We start from the raw sequence: 7,500 nt of genomic DNA, 5'->3' as shown, positions 1-7,500 counted from the left end.
TTTTTTTAGCACCAGACTTAAGAGCGGAGGTAATGTTGGAGCTCCTCGATCTTTTTAACGTTTCCATATGATCAAAAGGTTTTTCTCCGTGAGTGTCGTTTAATCCTCCCACCGTGTCGTCCATGAAAATGACTGTGCCATGTTACCATTTTTATTGGATTACTGCGTCGTCCATCGGAATATAGGTCTGTCATGGTGGTGCGCATGTAGTCCATCGAAATGCCTGTGCCCTGTTTGCGTTTCAATTGGTTTACCGACTCTTCGATGACAATGACTACCTGTGCCATATTGGCCTTTTAAACTCTTTAACTGCGTCGTCCATAAGGAATGCCTGTGCATTACTGGAATTTCAATTATTTTCCAACTTCGTCCATCGAAAAGACAGTGTGTCGGACTGTCCCTTGGATTTTCTTATAGAGCTGTCCACTGAAAAGACTGCTTGGCTGACTCGCATATAGGTGCATAAGCCCCCCGCTTGTTAAACTTGTCAACTGTTTTATTCCGTAGCGGTCCCTGTATACAATGTAAGTTTTCTCAATTGCGAATACCAAGGTACTGCGTATTTCGGAACGCGTTGTGCTGAAATATTTCAAAAGGGGTAAGTTCAACTGTCTTTCATCTAGAGACAAGGAACCTTGAAAATTTATACCGTATGTTAATTAATCATTAATTAGTCATTAATAACTGGCATGAAAATTTCCTCTCGTAGTTTTTGTCCAGAGGTGTTTCAGTTACGGTCTACAACGAAAGGAAAACTATCGTTGTAAGCGGAGGGGGAAGGGGGGTGGGGGAGGAGAGGCGTAAGATTGTAAGATTATTATTTACTGGGAAAATGAAAATTTCCAATACCTTACGCTGGCTGACGCTGGCTGGGAAGGGTCTCAACATGATAGATGCTGCTGGCTGGCGCCCAAAATGCAATATCTCCCTCCTGGCTGGGAATAGGCCTCAAAATAATATATGCTGACTGGCGACCTCGGAAAATAATTTATTGCTAGCTGACTCTGAAGAGGGGATACTTTTTTCCCAAGGTAGTTAAATAGTAACCGAAAGTGTGTTAACGGATGCTCACAGATCGTCTAGGTCGATAACGCATTCATTCCAAAAAGCTGTTTTTTGGGTACTACTATTTGTTTTGGTAATGAGGTGCTTTTCTCTTCGGCTTTCTCGTTTCGTTGTCCGAGTTGCTCGACATGTTTGACTCGCTTGTTGTATTTAGCACTGCGAATGAATTTTCAGATTCAACAGTTTCCACACTAGAGTCGAAGAAAGAGTTTGAAAACTTCGGAAAGCCACAGTCGCAGCAAATCCACGTCAGGAGGAGACTGAGAGAATATTACACATGTGGTCTCCAACGCCTCAACACCAGCTCTTACGATGATAATGGGCCCTTTGCAGGATAGTGATCACATGGTACAAATCCGCCATACTGGGACGCACATTGCGCACTGGGACATCTAAAACAAAGGCTAGTTAATCTAAATTTTCTTTGTCTTAGATGTCCCAGTGGGCAATTTGCGTCCCAGTATGGCGGATTTGTACCATGTGATCACTATCCTGCAAAGGGCCCATTCTCCGGCAAGCAATTACAATTGTATGCCTTTTCGTCTTTTGTTCAGTATTTACAGTCAATGATTCATCCCTGACCAAGCAGCCATCAGGAAGTAAAACTTTCGTTTGTGCGACCCGCTTAAACACTCGAGTAATTGGTATGCAGGGCTGTTAACCAAATTTCATTCTTTCCGGCGGGCAAAGAAGAAGTACTTTTCTTTGAAAATAGTGACAACAACCAAAATGCCGGTTCTACACGATTTCTTTCCTGAATCACGTGTTGCAAATGTTATTCAGTTCCAGCCTCCACGCGGCTATGACTAGCAAATACGAAATGTGATCAAAAAAGAAAACAGTTTTCAACGGCGGCAAATATAGTTCATAACAATAATCATTAGTTGACTTGCGTATGCAGCGAAAGGCTGTTAGGATGTACAGAATTGTGCATGGCCTTGCTCGGTTGTATTTCATAGGTGTGTTTGCTGAAATAATTCTCATTCTCTAGTTCATCATGACCTCATTTTGTATACAAGGCTTTTAGATAGAACAGAGTTTCGATGTTGCTGCAAGCTTCAATAATAATATTGGGAGTTTTTTTTTAATGTACGCCAGTCACGAAGGTTTCGTGTTATAGTATTTAATGCTACTTGTAGAGTTGTTATCATCAAAAACGATATTTGAATCATCAGTACAAAGACAAATCTAAATTTATTACACTAGTTATGCATATCATTAACATACAGGAAAAAAGTTTCTTTGTTATGATATGTTTATGTAAATTTGACAGAATTACCATGTTTAGATGGTTTTTTTATCCTGCTTGGCAGAGGTTTCCTTGATTTCCCTACATAGCGAGAAACATCCAGTTTGAATTGTAACACCTGTCCAAGTGACGTTGTATTGAAGTCAAGTCACGCATGCGTTACACAACGTCGAGGAAGTTTGTGCAGTGGTTTCCTTTCCTACTCGCTAGAAAGGGAAATCAAGGAAACCTTTGCCAAGCAGGGTAAATCTTTTCTCCCACTTTTAATGAAAATAAAACTTGCTTTAGGTAGCTTGCCGCGAAGACAAGGGCAATGCGCTTAAGGTGATTCCCCATAAAAAAAAATTGTCGAACGATTTCAGTGAAACTTTCCCTGAATGTTCCCTACTAATCCCTGTTTTGAGAACTACAATAAAAAAGATATGTCACCCTCCTTGCTTAAGAGATATAAAGGATCAATCTTACCCCATTGATGCCTGTATTGATACTAATCACGCGCGTTATTTCATCGGCTCAGGGTACATTTTGCGGTTACTAAATGAGAGGGTTTTAAAGGTAGCATTTGAAAAAAAACCTGATAGTTAGAAAGTTTAGAGCATATGGAACACTTTCTTATATAGTCTATGGAAAAATCACTCAACTGAAAACGACATCGACTCAAAACGTTTCTCGAGTCGTTGTTTTCAAAATCGTGATTTACATCCCTGGGTAAGGGGCTTTGTGAACGTTTTTAGCTGTACCTTTTTTTCTTCCGATAATTTTTTAAAATTAATTTTTAAAGGGGATAATTTGTACACTAAAATTATGAAATAAAAAATATAGGTCACCGTGTTTGTTTAAGAGTAAAACACCATCGTAGCTGTCTATCTCGATTATCGTAGATCGAAACAAGAAAATTTGCCATGTTCTAGGAATGCGCGCACTTATTCGCAAAGAGTTATGGTCATTCACAACTTCTGTAACGTGTTTTGAGAACTGTCTCAGCGTGTATCCTCGACTTACGCCATATTTAAATTGTTACAGATTTGACCAATTTATAAATATTGACACTCCGTATGCGCAGTACAGGATGCGCAGTGCAATACTGAGGAATCACCTTAAGATGATTCCCTGGTTTTGCAACGCGCAACCCTACTGCGCATAATTTCTTGTGTCATTGGTGCCAGCAGTAGCGCGGGCACATAGATAAAGTGACGGATTTTCATTGACTCCAAGCCTAATCTATCAAGGAATGGCGATTTCTCCTGAACGAGTACAGTGACCCCCATTTTTTGTTTCATATATTTTCTGAGAACGGTGTCTTCATAGAGTACTGAAAACATCAGCAAAAATCTATGGCCAGTTTTTTGGCAATGTTATAAAATTGTACGGAAGGAGCGATTAAGAGTCAAACAGCCCGCACTTAAATTAAATCTATTTTGGAGTGTTAAGCACTCACTAAGGTACTATAAGTACATTTTTCAGGTACGTACTTGAATTAACCATAGAATGACACCAGGCTCTCCGTTATTCGTTGGATAACATTTATAAAATCGAGCTAAATTTGTCCAACATTGGGAGTGCGCGGCAATTGTCAAAGAAGCTGAAATAGCCGTATCCGTCAGCGTCGTACCACGGAAACGAGCACAGTGACTCCCCCTTTTTATTACATTTTTCATCTCCTTGACATGCTACAACAGTGTTGGAAGTTTCATCGAAAATCAATGACAAGTTCTATTTCTAGGGAATCCACCTAAATTGTCACTGTTTAACTTTTCCCCGAAACACCGACATTTTTGCTAATACGTGGATGCCAAAATTTTATAACTCCGCGTGTAAGCTAAATAGGCCTTATCACGGTTTTCGACGCCATCTTGACGGGTAGGCAAAGCAGTCAGAAATTACAGTGTTTCTATGGGAATCCGATAGCAAATAACTTCTTCCAAATTGAATTTTTTACAATTTCTGAATCGCAACGTTAAAATACTATGTAGAAGATTGTATTCACCAAGTTTGAAGTATGTAGCTTGGCTAGAAGACGCTCAGTTAATTTTTTGAATTTTCCACACATTTGTCTGTAAATTTGGCTGGGTAGACAAACGTCTAGACGCAGTTCGCGGGAAAAAAAATAAGACTAATGTAGGGAAAATAAAAAAAAAAAGCTCAGCGACTTACAGGAAAGCTACATCCTTCAAACTTGGGGAATACAATCTTCTACCTAGTATTTTAACGTTTTGATTCACAAATTGTGTAAAATTCAATTTTGGAAGAAGTTATTTGCTATCGGATTCCCATAGAAACACTGTAATTTCTGACCGCTTTGCCTACCCGTCAAGATGGCGTCGAAAACTGTGATAAGGCCTATTTTTGTAAGGCAGTTTTGGGGAAATTCCGACCGAAAATTTAGGACTACGTTTTAAGGTAGTTCTTTATTTCGACTGGATCGTTCCTTTGCCTTTGAAAGTTTATCCAATTCCAATTTTTCGACGACCGTCGCTCGGTTACACTGTTTGGCAACGGTCACCGAAATTGGAATTTCCTGACAAATGAAAAGCACCCTTCTTGGGTTGCACGTCACGGAAGTGAAAACATAAATCGCTTACCATTTAAAAAATTGAGTCAAGAAATGGAAATCTTATAGAAGAGGAACAAATAAATAACGGGTCCAAGTCTCAGGGCTGTGCGATTCCATACTTGCGATTCCATACTTGCGATTCCATACTTGAGTTATTCAGCAAAATATATTATTCAAATTTGTAGAGTTTAGTATTGAGGCGCCATGTTGGTGTACTGCTGAGGTACACCAACATGGCGGACGGAAACCTGCAGAAACATGTGGAATTTAGTTTGGCTGTCTTCAACACTTTCTGCTGTAAAATGAGCCAGCAAACATTCGTATAGACACGTCTCCTAGTATATTGGCTGTTTAGGCCACATAGGGGCATCGGTGTTTTATGCAACTGGCATGTTTTTCGAAAGCCGTCAACATGTCACGCACTGTGAAAAACTCTGAAATTCAAACTGCTCTATTTTCGAAAGGAATCACGGTGCCGAGATGAAAACATGCAAACAGATATATTTTAAAAACCCCCTGTAGCTGATCGCGATAAAAACTCAAAAGGTTCTTTAGTTTTGTATTTTATTTTTTGTGACGTCACGTGCAAACCAAGAATAGATACTGAACAGCGATCCAACCAGATTAATGGTACGTCAGACTATGCTCACACGTGTGCCATAGCTTTCTAGACTATACTATATGTGGAAAGATCTCTTCTCAAAAAGAAGAATCAAAACCTTCTTCAATTTCAAGGATTAACGAGACGTTTCTAGAAATTTTACGAGAATAAGCAAGGCCCTTCAGCAATTTATCCACAGAGAAGAAAGGCGAAAAGGGAAAGCACGCAAGATAAATCTATATACCATTCGTGATCACATTTCTTTCTTCGTAAATCGAAATAAAAAAGTAATTGAGCCACAAATTTAAGTCATTTATTACAAAAAAATCTTGACACCATCGTTTTCCTCCTATCTCGTTAGCAGTATGCCCGAACAAGCACTTAAGCGAGTTCAAGTGTCAATATATACAGCTTAAATACAACGACAAAGCTGATTCGAAATCGAGAGCTGCTTTAAGATAGCACGTGTTGCAGGCAACAAAGTAAATGGAATCGTGTGTTTTGTGACCCACTTTCTATAATTATTGACCTTTCCACGTGATACGTTTACGTTCCCACCTTAAACCTTCTTACAGGATCATCTCGATTAAATTAGAATAAGGAAGATATTAAAGCAGTAAACCTTTCTGTAGAGTCGGTATGGTATATGTTAACCTATTCGGAAGGAAAAAAAATTCAAAACGGATGGTACTGCTCCAGGAAGGATTATGACCCTACATCTTATTTGCTCCTTATAATCAAGTTTTTCCCTCCTAAATTAATAAAGGAAAGCAGGGCATCGAGCTTTCATATTCCTTATGCTACACCTAGATCGCCTAAAATGAGTCCACCAGCAATGTATTGGTCCAAATAGTTTTCAAGTGAGACCCCCTGGCAGATGAAACTCGCGAAAACGATGAAGCATTGGCACGTGCTTCAACTATACCAAGCGATTTATTTCACGTTTTTCGTGACATTCAGAGAAATTGAAGCTTTTTTCAAGGATTAGCAAATAAGACAATACATGTAATGGTCCCTTTATTGGCGAGTGCTATCAATAAACACAGTTCTCCCGCATTGTAATTTATTTTTCTAAACTAAATTCAGCGGTAAAGGCGAAATACAACTCTTATTGTATTTCGATGAAGAATTTTAATTCATTCAATTGCAGGTTATTTAAGCGCTATTATTTCAAAGCTTTTGGTGGTAGATATAGTACGTGGGATATATTTTTGAATTGTTTATCATAAATGATTCTAATTCTTTAAAGGAGATTGAACATTCTGTCATCCTGTTCACGGTTTTCTTGACAAAGCAATAGCTTGCCGCCGTTGAGGCCACGAAGAGTTGAACTGTCAAAATTGTATTTATGTTGACGAAAAAATATCGACTGTCTAGAAAAAAGATTTTGTTCAAGCCTCAATTGAGTACAATATTTGAATGGAGTGATGACGGACAGAGGCCCTGCCAAACCGAAGCGCGCCAAAGTGAATCACAGTCTGCGAAAGAACCCAAACGTTCAAAGATCATCGATTGCGGTACATATAGCGCGGACAAGTTACCAAAGAATCCAGTTAAATTTGGCGCAGATTTCCTAGCAGCTTCAATCAAAAACTCTCGCTTTACCTTCTCCCCGGACCTGATGGAAACCCCATGGGATGAAACAGAATTTTACCGGGTTACTTCACTGTCGTCCCCGATGTCACAGCGAGGAAGAAATACTTTTCTTATGCTAAAAAGGAGCAAGAAAGAGCAAGAATGTATTGAATTATGGCTGAAATTCTTTGGCTAAGAACTTAAAATAATATATTCAACTTCTATACATTTTATTATGTAGGATTTCCGGAGACATTTTTTAACTCGTAGCAAAGAACTTTTGAACGAATTATATATAAATATTCTATAGTTTTCGTTCCCCTCATAAACATACGCTTTCATTAAAGTTTTATTTTAAAAATATAAAAAGCTTCCGGACTCCAATCTATCATTACTTTTTAACCAAAGTAATTGTAATAAATCATTACGTAATACACAATCCGAACTTCACGAAAG

This window comes from Montipora capricornis, chromosome 1, assembly GCF_036669925.1.
Source record: "Montipora capricornis isolate CH-2021 chromosome 1, ASM3666992v2, whole genome shotgun sequence".
NCBI lineage: Eukaryota > Metazoa > Cnidaria > Anthozoa > Scleractinia > Acroporidae > Montipora > Montipora capricornis.
The sequence above is the reverse complement of the archived record's forward strand: the minus strand, read 5'-3'. Positions refer to the sequence as shown.